The sequence below is a fragment of the Eublepharis macularius genome, chromosome 5, assembly GCF_028583425.1.
Source record: "Eublepharis macularius isolate TG4126 chromosome 5, MPM_Emac_v1.0, whole genome shotgun sequence".
In the NCBI taxonomy this organism is placed as follows: Eukaryota; Metazoa; Chordata; class Lepidosauria; order Squamata; family Eublepharidae; genus Eublepharis; species Eublepharis macularius.
This window is the reverse complement of record NC_072794.1, coordinates 151,508,793-151,526,616: the sequence shown is the minus strand read 5'-3', so window position 1 is coordinate 151,526,616 and position 17,824 is coordinate 151,508,793.

The window sequence follows — 17,824 nt, the reverse complement described above, 5'->3', positions numbered from 1 at the left end:
TATGGGCACATTATTGCACTTAATCCTGCTAACCAAGTGCCAATACAGAAGTCCATCATAAGCTCAGAGCACCACCTTGTGCTCTAGAAGCATCTGATGGAGACAAATGGTACTACTGAAGACTTTTATTCTACTTTCGCAGAGAAAAGAAGGAATCTCAGAGCAGAACCTTCGTTTGATGTTGGGAACTTAAAGAATTTTTATTCAAATTAAACAATGGACACTGACTAAACTGCTACAAATGGGTTAACAAGTGTTCCAGGACCTCTTTCCATATACTGTCTCTGGCAATCATCTTGTCTTCTTACCCCATTTTTATTTCTCACTAGCAGCAGATCAGTGGTGACAATATTAATCCCTTCTACCATTTTATGGCCCCAACTAGCACCAGTATACTTGACTGAAATACAATTTTCTACAATGTATAATATGTTGAATATGTCTTACTTGCCCAATAATTCTTTATTGGCCTCTTAATAACAGCACTTTGCCCTTTGACAATGTCTTCCACTTTATGCTCTCTCTCATATATATACACACAGAGAGAGGAATTCTAAGCAGAGTTACACCAGTCTAAGACCATTGAAATCAATGGGCGTAGACTGGAGAAACTCTGCTTAGATTTTCACTGTTATTGTGCTTCTCCAAACAATAGCATTTTATTGCTTGATATAATCTGAGTTCTCCAAAGTACTTATGAAACTTTAGCTCCTGAATTTTTTTTAAAGGTGCTTCCAATTTAAAGGGAAGGAAGGAGGCTGGGACTGGTTGTGAAATCTTCTCTGTGCGATGCCTCAAGTTCAGTCTCTGGCACCTCTACTTATTGGATCTCAGATGTAGAGACAGAATTGATAATTTAGTGACAGCCCCTTACAGCTAACAGCATTTGAAGATTGGTAGTTTGAGGACTTGCCGAAAGAGCACATGACCTTAGTACTAAACAAGGCTTAGAACCTGCTGCACATGATGTTTGTGTTGTTCCTTGTATTAAAGTTGTTTCGAACCATTCCGCATTCTGATAATTTTCATTCATGGACCCAGAAATATTATATCAGGTAGCTTGTATTGGAAAGAGCCTTTCTCCACATGAGATGATGACAGTCCAAGGAAGCCAGTTGGATGTAGTGGTTAAAAGCACAGGACTCTAATCTGGAGAACTGGGTTTGATTCTCCACTCCTCCACTTTAAGCCAGCTGGGTGACCTTGGGCTAGTCACAGCTCTCTGGAGCTCTCTCAGCCCCACCCACCTCACAGGGTGATTGTTGTGGGGATAATAGTAACATACTTTGTAAACTGCTCTGAGTGGGTGTTAAGTCGTCCTGAAGGGTGGTATATAAATTGAATGTTGTTGTTGTTGTTATGATGATGATGATGATGATGATGATGATGATGATGATGATGAAACAATGGCCATCATCACACAGACCCTTATTTCGTCAGTTTTGCACTAGAAATCGTTTTTTCTGTTATCATTATTAGAACGGATTCTCCCATCTTTTGATGACTGCTTGCGCTTCCAGTCAGTCACATTAAAAGGGAAAAGTGCAATTTGACGGTCAGTCAAAGTGCCTCCAGAAATGGGGCCCTAAAAATCCTGCTCCCTTTTAATTTTTTCCCCGTATATTTGCATTATATCACTCTTCTATTATAATGTTGTGCTGAGCCAACCCAAAAGCCAACCGTGATAGGTAGCAGAGGTTTCCCACCCATGGCAGAATAGTGCTATAGCGCTATAGCGCTATAGGGCTGAGGTTTTTTTTAAAAAAAATTACTTTGAGGCTTAATTGCGGGTCGCACTGGGGCTTGTGGGAGTGTAGGGCAGGAGAATCAGTGTTAGGTGAGGCAGATGATCAGGGAGAGTGAGCGTTTTGGTGTTGCAAAGCGTTCATAGTCGATCCAGGGCATTCACATGGAAGTGGATAAAGATGACATAAAGAGTCACAAAGCGTGAATTGGGGAGAATGGCGAAATCGCAAGAGAGCCAGAATAAGGTGAGCATTCAGCGGGAGATGGTACTAGTTTGGCGCTAAATTTATGGCCGTGTGACGACGGCCACTATTGAGCAAGGTGGCCCAATGGTCCAATACAGTACAATCAGCTTCATATGCTCATCCTTCCATCATCAGTGAGTGGCAAACCTCTCAGGAAGTCCTTGGCTCTAGACAGCAGTTCTTTTCTGTGTCACAACTGCTGGTCGATTTGGGTTGGTATCAAAGTCTATGCGACTGCTTTGCCTGTCTCCTTGTGAAATGTTTAACCGTCATCACTGAAGCAGTTCAGTCTTTTTTTAACCATTGGCAGCAAAATTGTCCATGGATTCCAAAAGGCTAACATCAAGAGGTTATTTACATCTGCACTCTCTTTAGAACCTAACTGGAGTTGTGAGGAGGAAACGAAGCGGCGGTGGTCAGGATAGAACCACACCTTCGCTTCTATTCACAAAGGTTTTGATTCTCGTTATAAGCCCGATCCGCCAATCCGTAATCAAGGGTTAATTTCACAGCTCACTGCTTCATCTAGCATAATATCCATTCAGACTAATTAAATCTGTCTAATAATGCGGGCGTCTTTGTCTTTGTTCTCCCCCCCCCCCATTCTTTGTTTTACACCCTTCGCATCTCATCTCCAGAACTACACGCCATCACATCCTACACTGACAAGCAGAATCCATCCCTAAAATTAAAACATTCCTGACCTATCTGTGATGACAAGGCAAGCAAGCTTCACAGCGCTGCGGCCCATGAAGAGAGCTGACACATTTGTTTTTAATTTCAAAAGAGTAGAAAGTGAAGATCTGACCCTGTCAATCAGACCCCATGACAAGTTTAATCATTGCTGCCCCACAAAATCACGGCTAAATAGGAATGCAAATAATGTATCACGGGGCTCTTATAAATGCTAATCAAGGAGAAGTAATCAACTGACAATTCCACTGATCTCTTTTCTGAAGGAGTCAGTCAACCCACTGTCTCGTCTGGACCACAAAGAGAAGAAAAGACAAAAGGCAAAGGATGCAGGTTCTCAGAGTTTTTTTTTTTTTTAAAGCCCTTCCATTTTTCAGGGGTTTTTTTTTAAAACACACATAATAATAATAGAGAATTCACTCTGTTTGATCCTTCACTGAACTTTAAAGCAAAGCTGTTTTTCAAGAACTTACAATATTCTGTGTCAAGTGTCGTTTGTGAAGCCTACCCCAGCACGCTGAAATTTCTGTTGAAATAATAATAAAAAAATCATCATTGTCTTGGCTGTTAATCCATCTTCAGAATTCTCTTACATCTGAAAAGGCCCCCAACAACCTTCTTCGTGGGATGGTGTTACATTTCCCAAGGACTTGAAAGCCGGAAAATGCAATAAAAAGCCCCCTCAAAACCCATATGCTATAAAAGCATTTTTTTTAAAAAGCGTACTCTCCACTAAGTTCTAAAGCCTACACTGATATGCACGTTTATCTTTAAGGAACATGGCTTGTCATCCTGAGGCCTGCTTTTTTATCCCTATTTTCAAACATGAACTTCTCTGGATAGTACATGGCAGTCAAATTCCTCCCTAGAAATGAGATGTGAAGATACTCAGATTCCTCCCCCTCCATCTGCTATGAACTGTTCAGAAAAATACCTTTCCACTTAGTTGTGACTGGTTGACAGAATATAGGAAAGCCAGGGATCTCCTGGCATAAACTGTAGTCGACATTATACCATCTTGGCCTAGTTATCAAGCCAACATAAAGCAGGGTTACCAATCCCCTGGTGGTAGTGGGGAAGCCCAGCTCCCACCAACCACCCCCTGCCACCACTCACCTGGCCGGTGGGGGGAAAGGTGCAGGAATGGGCCTCCCAGATGCGTTCCCAGGGCAGCGTGATGACATCACTTCCTGCACCTGTGCGATGATGTCACCCAGAAGTGCTGTCACCATAAGTGACATCATCGCTCAGATGTGAGAGCACGTGCCTGAGAGAGAAGGTGAGTACTGGAAACCTGTCCTCCTGCAGGGATAGTAAGAGGACTTGGCAACCCTAACCTAAAGAGCTATAGTGTTTTCTGTGTTTAGAGACAAATTTATCAAAATTGTGGCTTTCTTCTATGCTCCTAACTGACTGGATAAAATGTTTTTCAACTATCACCCCTCAGAACTGGACATGATTCCATGCGTGCATTTTTAAGGTTTCTTTCCTAATGTAGCCTGAAAATGAGCCAAACTACTTAATACATTGGGGATCAATATAATTTGAAATAAAAAAAAACTGCAGTGAGTTGGGGTAGGTTGACTATGGCCACAAAGGGGGGGGGGGTTAATCCTGTGGTTCCCATTTAGAACTTTTTGGGTGGCTTCCCCATCAGACAGGCTCTTTCCCCACTGACTTTTTGAAAATTCTGGAAAGCAGAACCAAAGGATCTGAGGGTTAATTGTCTAATTTGCACTGTCATAACCAGCCAGTGACATCAAGGGAGCCAATTTTCGGTGCAGAAATCTGAAGTCCTGGTTCTTGGGGTCAGCAGGGGATCTTCAAATGCAGGCTGTAGCTAACCAACCCTATTGGGCCCCATGGGACTTTCTTTGGAGGGTCAAACTAGATGAGACAGTGTCCCTGGGTTTACCCTGGGAAGATGTCTCCATTTTATAGAGTCTGGGAACACCTTTTAAGAGTACCATGAGGGCTCCCAATTCTAGTCAAGACCATCATGGTGTGAGGGAAGGAGGTGCTCTTGTCATTCCCCCTGCACCATTTTCCAAACTTGAAAGAGTTCTGAGTGCATTATTAGCTGTGCTGGAATGGTCACACACCTCCAAACTTACGCCCAGTTTCCAATGGGGGGGAGAGCGGGAGCTGCATCTCTGCCCATACCGACCACTGCCCATTCAGACTCCTAGGGAAGGCTGGCAGGGCCATCCGGGTTGAGGAAGAACTGTGCTGCAGCTCCGCAGTGCAGTAACCACATCCCAGATGATCCTGCATGGTGGAAGACTCCCGGGTAAGCATGTGCCACCACAGGTCAGCCATCTTGGAATGCCAGGCCACTTCCAGACAACAAATAATGTCCTCCAGTGCCTTTTCAGGTCGGAAGTAAGGAGTAAGGAGAGGGGAATAAGGCAGAAGCTGTCCCTCCCTCTCATAGTGAGATGGTCCCAATCAGAATTGGGACCTTGCAGTGAGGTCTTAACAGGAGTACTCTCACTGTACAAAATGAGGATGCCATTTTGTCTAGTACAGCCTTGAGTAAATATACATAGAATCAGGTTACAGCTGGTAAGTTTATCTGTGGAGATGGTCAGTTGGAATGAGTCAAGCAGTCCAAAAGTTCATTCCAGGCTTTGTGTCTGAATTAGATAATACCATGTAAAACGGGTTTTCTGTAAGATCATTGCACTGAACCTAAAAATATTTAACTGCATCATAGTCAACGGCTAGCAGGTTATAGCAAAACCTAGATGAAAAGAAGGGAGTCATTTCTCCATTCTGCCTGCAACATTTCCCTCTATGGTATATACGAACTGCTTAGGGTGACGGTGCCTGCAAACATTCAAATGTCTTTGGACTAGCATTTGTGACTGAAGGTTTAACTTTTGCAACTGCTGAGCAGCCAAGAAAGGCAACCCCAGTGATCCAGCCAGAGGACACGTCATATAATTTTAAGTGGTGTCCCTGGAGTACAGGAGGGGATGAAGCTGCTGGAACAACCTTGCTTCGCTGTCCACACACAGCGCTCCTGTTAGCTAAGGCTGGCCTGCTTGAGGATTCAGATCAAGACTAACTGTCTGCATACCCCACTGTGATTAAAGAAGAGGCTGAAACAGAATATATTGGAATTGACAAAGATATCAGCTGGGTGCTTGAGTCACAGAAACACTTCAGAATATTTCAGTGCAAAGGAGTGTGTGAGTGTGTAGGAGACGGGGGATAGGGGACAGAACTTTTGCAAATCACAGTGGGTGGGAGGCCTGCCACAATTCCTAGCCCTGATTTAGACTGTAATAATATCCATAGCAACTTTATGGTGTGATCCAGACCGTTTTCTAATGACCAAATGGAAATTTCCCCTCCAACCCGCTGCTTCTGCAGGACAGGAGGCCCTTAGGAATGCCATTTAGGGTTATCTGCAGTGGGATGGGAGAATCAATGGACACTGAAGATTTCATTTGGATTCTTACAAAATAATGCCAGATATGACCAGTTAGGACAGAAACATGATCATACTCCCTCCCCAAGGAGACTGTTGCCCTTTTCATCTGGGCAGGAACCCATTTGCTACTCACACAATGCAAACTAGCTCAACTGGCAAGACCTAGACACTGTGGAATGGGAGCTCAACCTCAGGGGTGCGATCTTAGGGGGGCCTGACTATCATTCTCTAGACCTCTTCAGCTGTCCTGAGATCAACAAGGTGTCCAGGTTCTATTTCCATTTTCCCTCAGAAGAGGCAGAAGGAATGGATGCCCTCACTCAAGACTGGCCATAAGGTCTGCTCTGTGGATTTCCTCCTGCACCTCTGTTGGCAAGGATCCTCTGAATAATTAGAGCCATGAAGGCAGGGGTCACTCTGGTAGCACCGTACTGGCTTTGCAGACCTTGGGTTTCAGACATAGTTCGACTGGTCACTCAGCCATTATAGCTGATCCCCACAGCCCACAGTCTGCCACACCTCAACTTGGATCCAGCATGGCAAGACGTCTCCATTGAGAGACTGAGCAGCAAATACTAAAAGACACAAAGGCCATTCTAGCTTTGTGCGAGACAACCTGGAAGACATTCTCATGATGGGGCCACCACAAGCATTCAACACCATATGCGCTGGGTAAGAGGCGAGGAGGTCATAAAAATGATAGTGTTAAAATAGGAGAAGGAAGTTGCTGTGGGAAGAGCCAGAAGGGGAGGGAAACTGGCAACCAGTGAGAGGGAAGGAGGGGAAAGGAAGTGGAACAGGATTGGTGGGGAAGGAATGAAGCAGAGTGAAGCTGAACTGATGACAGCAGGACCTGGCAATGAGGTGAAGGAGAACTAGAGCAGAGACTTTACTGGAGAAGGAAAGTGGGAACTGGCGTGGGGCAGGGGAGGAAGTGGAACCAATTGTAAGGAGAAAGGATGAAGCACGGGAAAGGGGGATGCAGGAAAAACTAGCCAGGTTGCATTTATACATGCACATTCTTGTTGACATTTTATGTGTGAATAATCATCAATGATTGATCACAACAGCATCGGCTCAGAGACAGAGGAGCCTGTTCACTAGAGATGGGCACGAACCGAAATATGACCTGAAGTTTGGCGTGAACCAGGCCGGTTTGTGGTTCGTGAACTGGCAGTTCATCACAGCCCATTTCTGTCAAACTGCCACAAACTTTAGGCTGGTTTATTTGGTTCGGTTTTTGGTTCGTCACTGCAGACAGCCTGGCACCGATCAATCAGTTTCCTAGGCAACAGAGGATGGACTTCCTGCAGACCTTCTGCTGGCCTGGAAGTGGCCTTCTGCTCACCCGGAAGAGGTGATTTGCTGACCTGGATGTGATGTTTTCACGAACCAAAGAAACCGGTTCACAAACTGGGACAGGTTTGTGAAAGTTTGTGGTTTGTGAAATGCGATGAACCACGAACCATACGGTTCATTTTTTTTCTGGTTCATGCCCATCTCTACTGTTCACACATTCAGTAAAAGAATTGCATGCTGATAAATGATGAGTGATAATGTGCTGTTCGTGCACACATGATTACTCAGCCCTAGGATGCTTGGTTTGTTGATTAGTAAACAGTCCAGTAGCACCTTTAAGACTAACCAACTTCATTGTAGCATAAGCTTTTGAGAACCACAGCTCTCTTCGTCAGAAGCATCTGATGAAGAGAGCTGTGGTTCTCAAAAGCTTATGCTACAATAAAGTTGGTTAATCTTAAAGGTGCTACTGGACTCTTGACTTTTGTGATTACAGACTAACATGGCTAACTCCTCTGGTTTGTTGATGAAACCAGGCATCATAGGCTGACCACAATATGGATCCCACAGTGCTGAGGCAGGCACAGAATGTCCTTTATATAATGATTGGGAAAAACAATTTGTTCCTTAGGAAAAAGTGTATATTTGCATAAATCCATCTTCAGTCTTTCTAAATTCCTATGTCACTTAAATTCTTTGTCTTTATCATACCTTTATTGCAAAATAGAGGCCAGGGGAATGGGAGATTTAATTGGCACATTTTGCCTGCATTGACTCCCACTGTACATTTACTAGCAGCACAATGTGTTATAGTTGTTTACAGCTGATTAAAAGGGGGAAAATATCAGATGCAGAACACTAGTTTCTTCTCTGAAATAAAATTTGTGGAAAGGAAAGCATTTGGTGTAAAATAATTGTACAGCAAATGCATTTCATTATTGCTTTTCTTTCTGAACGTTAAGTTGCAAATTTATCAGCTAAGCCTGGAGTTGCTCTTCAACAAAGCCTGCTTAATGTCATTCACAATCTGCTTTCTTCCAAGAGCAATTTTTCATGAGACTTCACATTTCCCAGAAAAGAGTGCAGGTGCAACATTGTTTCAAACTGACCTAGATGACAGACGCACCAAAGTGCAAAGATGGCCATTCACAAGCAACTTCACTCAACAGACATTTATACTGAATGCGTTGGGTGGATTCCAAATCTAGTTCTAAAGACAGGGAGATACAATACATTCAGTTCAATGCATTACACTTTCTCTGTGATATGACTCAACATTTGGTAATAGATCAAGATGGTAGCCATGTTAGTGTGTCTGTAGCAGTGGAAAAGAGCAAGAGTCCAATAGCACCTATAAGACTAACAAAATTAGTGGGTAGGGTATGAGCTTTCATGAGCCACTGAAGAAGTGAGCTGTGGCTCACAAAAGCTCATATCCTACCACTAATTTTGTTAGTCTTATAGGTGCTACTGGACTCTTGCTCTTTTCCATTTGGTAATAGGCTGTGTTGTGAGTCAAAGTGGCCCATGTCAGTGGGCCCACTGGGGGATGATGATTCATGGCTTAATATCTGGTGGGGAGTGGGTGAGAGAGAAGAAGTGCACTTTACTTCCCTGCCTACCTGGTATGTGTGGTGGTGGAGGAGAGCGCCCTCAAGTCATAGCTGACTTATGGCGCCCCCTGCTTGGGGTTTACATTGTAAGCAGTTGACCCGGCCTCCGCCATGTTTAATAGTTATTTAATAGCTATCTGTGATATAAGAATCACAAGGCCCCTGGATTAAATGCAGTTTGATTGCAAACGGGAATTCCAGCTAGCAGTTGCTGAGTCCCACCTGGGAAATACAGGCATGAATGGAATGCCGAATGTAAATGGAGAGTGACCAGAGGTGATTAGTTTACTTTCCTCTCAGCTCCGGGTGGAGCCAGAGCAAGAAAGCTCTCGCAGTGCCATCCCACTTAGCACATTCCTTTCCCTCCTTCCGTGATGAGATCCCCTGCCCAAGATTGAAGAGAAATCAGTTAGCACCCATAAGTTTTTGCAATTCATTCCTGGGAAAAGGTACATTCCCCAACTAAATTCATCAGTTCAGCTCTCAGGACATCAATTTGCAAACGTCAAATTGGAGTATATATGGGCAATGAGAGTCAAGGCAAGCACCCCTTCATCATCACATATATGCAGGGTTTTTTTTCTGGGAAAAGAGGTGGTGGAACTCAGGAGTGCACAATGACGTCACTTTGGGTCAGCTGGAACAAGGGGGGAGGCTTTTTTTAAAGTTTAAATTGCCCTTGGCGAAAATGGTCACATAGCTGGTGGCCCTGCCCCCTGATCTCCAGACAGAGGGGAGTTTAGATTGCCCTCCGTGCCGCTCTGGAGATCAGGGGGCGGGGCCACCGGCCATGTGACCATTTTCAAGAGGTTCTGGAACTCCGTTCCACCACGTTCCAGCTGCAAAAAGCCCTGCATATATGGCTTTTATCCCTTGTAGCAGGATGAATGGTATTGCAAAATTTACTGCTTTAATTGTGCTAGTGCCCAAGGGCAGCTGGCTGATTAAACACTATGGGCCGAGATCACAACTGCTTCACAACATTCTTAAGTGTCTTCCTCACAATTATACATCGGAGGCCACGTTTCTTTTCAGTATTTTCCCTTCTTCTACTTCCTTCCCTTAAGCAGGTTAGAAATTTGGTTCCGTAAGTCGGTTGAGTTCTGCAGAAACTGGGCTCATGATGAATGATTAAACTAAGACGTATTTTATGCAGCAATAAAGCCTCCAACGATTAATTAAGGGCACGGTGCCAAAACAAGTGTCTTTGTTTAAAGCGCAATGGACAAGAAAGGCTTGGGAAAGTTGATGTCTTAAGTAGACGCCACAACATGTTTTTAATTATGTTCAGGAAGAAGAACACGAATGGGAATTGCCAACTGTTTGGAAAGATAATATTTTTTTTTCCTAAAGAAAGATTAGAATAAAACAAACAAGCAGAGCATTATTGATTTAACATAAATGCCATTTGTTAAGCCTTTTGTAATTTCCTTATTAATGTCATCATTCTGGAGTTCATCTGCTCCCTTCTGTCAGAGCATTTGGCATTGAGTCAGTATCTAGCAATATGATACAGTAAACATGGAAAGATTGCTCATATGAAAATATTTATTTGCTGTAACTCTACCAAACAACCTAGCAGTGCAAGTCTTGAATGGTTCCAGCCATTTCGCAAGTTTGTTTGAAAGGAGAACAACACTGGTTATTTTCGGGCGGTGCATGCGTATGTCCCCACAAGCTGTGGAAATTCTAGCAAGTCTGTCAGTGGGCAGCGAAGCCCAATGTTCATGCAACATCAGTTCTCCCCAGTTTTTTGACAACTGCATTTTGACTTTTGACATGCAACAGACATAAACCGGAATCAACTATGCAGGGTTTGAAATCAGTGGGCTGAGACTAGCGTTACCTTGCTTAGGACTGCACTGTAAAACAGTTAAAACTAGAGTTAAAAAAAACCATGCAGCCATAAAAACTACAATTAAAGCACTTAAAGCAGACACTACAGAGATTAGTACCCCTGGCAGAAATGGCAACTTTAGAGGATAGACTGTTTGGCATATACACTGAGGTCCCTCCCCTCCCCAAACCTTGCCCTTCCCAGGCCACACCCCCAAATTTCCAGGAATTTCCCAACCCAGAGTTGGCAACCCTAGCTGAGAACCCCCTGTCCTCCTCATTTTGAGGCTTTGCGACTCCTGCAAAGTGAGAAAGCCAGAGGCAAGAGAGGGGCACAGCACAGATATTGAAGGGTCCTACAGAGAGCAAGTAGATATTTACACTTAGGATTGCTGGCTATTCAACCAGCCATACAGGGGCTTCATCTCTAATTAGCATCTCTAATTAGTGTTATACTGTGATCAGGTCATGGTGAAAAGGACAGCAGCAAGGAGTCATTAAAAAGTGGCAGCCCTACCTACAACAAGCAGAGCAATGGGGATCTTAGGAGGGAGAATAGAAATGTTAAAAATACCCAAAGGTGTTCCTGTTTTCAGTCCATCCAGCTGAGCGGTCTTCAATATTTCCAGACTCAGGATCCACCTATAGCCTTTAGGTGACAGCAATAATAATAATACTAGTTGTGCTGATATGCCGCTCTTCTAGACAGAGAAGCCAGAGTTGTGAGCAACCTCTTGCCCTTGCAAGCTCGCTGCCATTCTCACTTGCCCTTGCATTGGGACAAAACGTGTGTGGGTAGTGAGTGATGACTTTGTGGATGGAGTGACATCACTTCTGGTTGCTGCACCGATGACATTCTAGGAATCCCTGATCTTTGTGCTATTGAGGGAATTGCTAAAGTGTCACACAATATTCTTCTGCTCTATGCCTTTTCCCCAAAGGCCTGTGGTGCTGGATGCAGGTTTAGTAATCCTATAGAATTATGGCCTCATCAGTGTCATGCCCAGGATCATGGGCAGCAGATAAAGAGAGCTATGGACAAGGAACACAAATACCCAGATGTGGACTGTAAAGGGAAGAAAATGACTCACCCTGCTTTGATGCTCTGCTGCTCTTCCCCCCATGTATACAGAAAGCAGGTAGTGTGATGTCTATGAGCCAAGCTACAAGTGACTTTTTTCACGTGAAGAACACTTGATCGTTTTCACAAGTATTTCTGGGAACTAAAGTCCAAGAGTCCTTCTCCTCTCTGTTAGAATCACTGCCTGAAGAGCCAGAGAAAGCCGGCGGCAGCAGCAGCTTTTGCAAATCGTTCCTCCTGTCACAAGCCTGCTCTCAACGATCTTTGGGGGCAGGCAGCTGCAACGTTCTCCCTGGGCGTCCTGCTCGGCTTCACCGATATGTCAGCTTTCTCCAGAGCAGCTCCCCGGGAGCAAGATGCCCAGGTCTTTGCTTTCTTGTAACAAATTTGGAGCTCCACACTTGAAAGGAAGACCTGCCTACCAAGATAATTGGGCTTAGATTGGGGTTTCTAGGGCAACAGCAGGAGTTCAAACAGAGTTCAGACAATCCCTGCCTATGTTGCCAAGGGAATTGATTGCAGGTGCCAGACTGTCTGGCTTGACGAACAGCAACAAACAGCAATGAACGAGGCTTGCAACAACCACCTGTTCGTTTAGAATGGGGCCTCATGAACAACTTGTTCATGAACAGCAGATTGGGCTGTTCGTGGCTTTTTTTTGTTCATATTGCTGTTCGTGCCCATCTCTAGTTATGACCCACAGGAACCACTGGCCTCACCCAATACTGGCTACTGTAGCTAGCAGTGATTTGCCAGGGCAAGATAAAGGTCTCCTCCAGCGCCCGCTACCTATGATCTTTTCCATGCACAGATACCAAGGAATAAAGCAGAGACTTTCTTCACATAAAGCCGTTCTTCTACCACTGAACTATAATTCTTCCCTATAGTCTCTAATTGTCTTTGTTGATCTGCAACAGCCCCAATTTTCTGAGCACTGCCTTGAGTAACTCCCTATTCAGAAAGTCCCAAAGGTTTCTTTCATATTTTTTTCTTTCACATTTCTTTCATATTTTTACTGATTCCTTTTCCCGGCCATTGTTTTAGGGATATCAAACAGCAAAATGACTTGTCATACAAAGGTGCGTAAGAAGAGGTAGTAGAGACCCAACTCACCCCATCTGTGTTCACACAGGCTTCTAGTGTGAATGAGCCACATTTTACAAATGAATATCATTTGAGAATGCAGGAAGCAAAGACATTGTGAAAATAAACACCCACATTAAGGCAAACAAATGCACAATCACACAACATTCCATTTCGAAAAGTGCTATTGCTGTTTTAAAATGGCGGTCCTAAGAGATCGTGGTCATAAGCCTGGCTCTATTCATTCATTCCCCAGAACCTTAGGACCAAATCCAGCCATTATCACAAAATGACATGGCACAAACTTTGTTTGATGAATGGGATGGATAAAGCTGTTGCCACCATGTTACCTTGCTAATGTTCAGAAATTGCCCTGCTAAGTTGTGAAGCATCAGATGCTAGACCTGACACTACAGACCCCAGGGAGGTGGATTTTCCCCAGTGGTAGCTCATGCCAGGCTCAGGTTCTAGCATCTCCCATTAAAAAGTCTCACGTCTGGCTTCTACATGCCAGAGAATGAGGTAGTGGTATGGTGAAGGGGTAAAATTGAATGCTCCAATTCAGAACGCAATAGTGTTTCTTTCCATAAAAAAAACCTCCATACAAATAGAAAGCTACCTGAGCAGGGAGACAACTTCTATTCCCTTTTCTTTTTCACCATGCTGTGATTTCTATTTGCGATGTTCTTATACACACACAATCACAAACACACATACTCTGAAAATTCCATTCTAGCCAATTTAGACATCCAAAACAAGTGTACTGTGGGGACAACAGACACACTCACAGTGCAATCCTAAAGAGAGTTATACATTTTAAAGTCCACGAATCTCAAAGGCACTTCTGTCCTTAAACTAATTATTGGCATACCACCATCCACCCTGAAAACAATCTCCAAGATTTAAGCAAAATTTGGAATGTGTACAAAAAGCAAACATTTTTCTATGTCCTTCTTCATTTCTAGAGAGATGGTTTTCAATTTCTAGGTAGAGAATTACAACTGATCTCCAGCCACAAAGATCAGTTGTCCTGGAGGAAATCAGTTGTCCTGGAGGACATCATATCCCCACTGAGCTCTAGAGTTGCCCATTCCAGGTGGGAAAATTCTGGGAGATTTGGGGGGAGGAACCTGAAAGTTCAGGGGAACTGATCTCTATGGCCTGGAGATCAGTTGTAATTCCAGGAGATCTCCAGCCACCACTGGGAGGTGGACAACCTTAGAGCTCTTTCCCTTCTCCAAACACTGCCCTTCTGAGGCACTGCCCCCATATCTCCAGAAACTTCCCAAGTTGAAGTTAGTAAGCCTACAGACAAGTGACGCTATGGCACGCCATAGATTGTAGGTGAAACACCCCTCCCCCCATTTTCCTCTCCACTGGCACCACCCCCAGATCTCCCGGAATCTCCCATGCTGGAGTTGGTAACCCTATTTTCAGATCATTACAATAAATTATAATGCATTGTGCAGAGTCTACACAGTAAATGCTCATTGAATAACTTCATAAACATTTTATTCCATGCTTTATCTTAATGCAAAAACCTTCTGTATTCAATTGGCAGAAAGATTGTTTCGGTGGGGTGCAAAACTAGCCAATGACCCTTACTATGTCACACCAGGGATCATAATTAAAAATGTTGCTCAGCCCTTCTCTCCCCAAAACACACTGACATGTCCAAATGAGAAGACTGATCTGATAAGACTCTTCCGTTTTAATTTCTGCAATTTTAAAAGGTGTTCATGGAACTATATCAGTGCCTGGTAATTATAAGGCCAATGGCAAGAGAACGTAAAGGACCTTTGCCGTGTCCCTTCCTACTTGGTCATTTGCAAACACAACACCTATTACCCTCAACGTGAGATACCAGTGTAAATCGCCCAGCTATGGCAGGGCGACTAGAATTCTCCTGACATTTTCTTGCATATTCCTGGGTAATTGTACTAGAAGTTACTGGACCAGTTCAAAGATTAATTATCAGGTAACATACAGTTTTCATTATTTGTGTCTTGGGCAGACATTAACGGATAATTATCCTGCAAGACTGTGATGTATGTAGGTTTATTATACATTTATTGTTACTTAATAAAGCTACAGGAACAGATTGGGTCTACTCCCTCAGGGAAAATTTGTTCCACAGGGTGTGAAGGGGCAAGTGACAGACGTTGCCCTTAACCCACATGGCGCACGGTGCCATGTAAAACTAGGGCAATGCTCTGAGATGGTATCTCTGTTCTCTGAATAGAACTGTGGCAGCTGGAAGACAGTGTTGATACATGGAGCGTGCACACATTTTACTGAAATTCTGGGGTTCATAGGACTATGTCACTGCTGAAACACAAAGAGCCAGTGTGGTGTAGTGGTTAAGAGTGGTGGGACTCTAATCTTGAAAAACGAGTTTGATTCCCCACTCCTCCGCTTGAGTTGTGGGGATAATAATAACATACTTTGTAAACCGCTCTGAGTGGGCATTAAGTTGTCCTGAAGGGTGGTATATAAATCTATTATTAAAGCAGCTGCTGTTTATTATTACCATTGTTGTTGATGATTTATAGTCTGCCTTTCTCACAGCGATCCCAGGCAGATTACATACTGCAAGTGAATGCAATATAATTAACAGCTAGGACATTCACAGCAATAATACAATAGTTGGAACAACAACCATTGGAATGGGAAACTGTTCCTCTCCTAGACTTGCAGACCTCCTGCTATATGGGAGGATTCTCACTAACAAACCCTGTTAAAGAAAACAAAAAAACAGCAGTATTGCCAATATTGCTACATAACTTCTTGGTAAATCCTGAAAGTGACCAAGGGTAGCTCTAGAAATCACAGGAAACAATATGATTTTGCTACGCTGAAGGTGAAACTAGACATGACCGTGGTAGTTCCATGAGTGAAGCACTTTTTTTCCTTTTTAAATTGCAGCTGCGTAGAGCCTCAGTCCAGACTGGGACTGCAGTACTTCACCATTTTCCAAACCTGTAATGGTCCCTTGAAGCTGTTAGTTGCTGTTTTGGGGCAAACCTACAGGCTACATACAGAGTGCTTGTAGATGTAACTCAATGGGGCAAAAATAGCAGGTCTGTGGGACCAGTTTAAGTCAGGAAAATGGCATAGGAGTTTACCCCTTGAATCAAGGGCCTGAAGACTGGCCAGTTAGAAAGGAAAAATACTTGTGGTATTGATCTTCAGAAATGACAGACAGAACTCCCCCAGACATACCTAGTTTGACCCTTAATAACTGTTGTTATAAGTGGGCCAGTCTGCTGCATAATTACCTCAAAAAGGGACCCACTTTGACCTGCATTTTTAACATAATCATAACAATTGTTCTTCAAAAAGACTGACTTGAATCCAGAAGTCTTCTTCCATAACTGGAGGTGCTTTCACAAATTCCCTCTCTGCTGTGCCACACCTAATGTAGTTCCAAGGGTTTCCTGACCCTATCCGTAGCTTAGTACACCCCAAGGGATGTAGAAGGCTACAGTAGGAAGGGGATGCAGGAAAGCCTCATTGTATAAGTTGCATTCTGCTCACACTGCTTTAGATCCTTCCTTCCTTCCAACAGGTTAGTGGACCAAATTTTTGCCTCCAGAAAATGTGCAAGGATTATACCCAGGGTGTTTCACCCCACAAAAAATGGTCAATGTCAACTTAATTTGATGAAGATTGACCTCACCCACACATTCCAAGTATTTCCCCATCATCCGCCACAGGCTTGTCACATCTTAGAGTATATCCCAGGGTGAGATGCTTACTCTCAAGTCATTCCTGTGGTGCTTTATGCATTTGTGGGTTGCAAATATACAAAGGCTAGCATAGGAATATGGGAAAGCATGAAGGGAAAACCACCTACTAAGGGGAAGAAAGGAAAGAAATGAAACTAGGACTTGGGTTTACTGGGGCTGTTTTTTCCACTGCATGGAATGTGGGAAACCACCATATAAAAAGGCACGATTTATGGAGTTCCTGGAGTTTCTCCCTTTACAACAGATTGCCAAAAAACCTTTTAAAATTCTGTCTCAAAGGGAAATCCCTGTGGAGGAGTGTCCATATGGACATTCTTTCCACCGCATCTGTAGGAATGGCGGTGGAGTGAAGCTTTGCTTTCCAAATGGCATGGGGCAGCTCTGCCCTGTGCCATTTTCTCCCCCTTCTAGCCCTTTAAAGGGCCTTCCCGCTTCCCCTGTGTGTTGACTCACACTGCAGTGTTACAAGAGCAAGATTCGAGTCCAGTGGCAACTTAAGAACCAATAAGATTTCCAGCGTATAAGCATTTTGAGAGTCCATCTCTTGAAAGCTTATACGCTGGAAATCTTGATGATTTTTAAGGTGCCACTGGATTCAAATCTTGCTCTTTTACTGCAGCATTACAGTGTGGTTTGGTGGGGAAAGGGGGAAGGAAGAGGAGGTTCAGGGATGGGGGGGTTCTGTCATGATGGGGGGATGAGGAGGACAGGTGGGCTGGTGGCAGCAGTGGGTGGTGTAGGAATGGGTATAAGTAGATGCTGTTCCCACCTGTTGCTGCCATATCTTTTATGCTCTGTTTTGTTTTGTTGCTGTTTTTATATGCTTCATGTTCTAGGTTTTTAAGTGTTTTTAGATGCTGGGTTTTTATGCTTCTTTATCTTCTGGCTGTGTATTGGCTGGGATCTTAATGGCTGTTCATTTTAATGGCTTCCTCTTGTATTAATGGCTTCCTCTTCTTTTATTTTCCAAGCTGCCTTGAGCAGGTCTCTGGCACGCACATGTTCCTAACAAACACACACACTGCCCAGCCTAAGGCCAC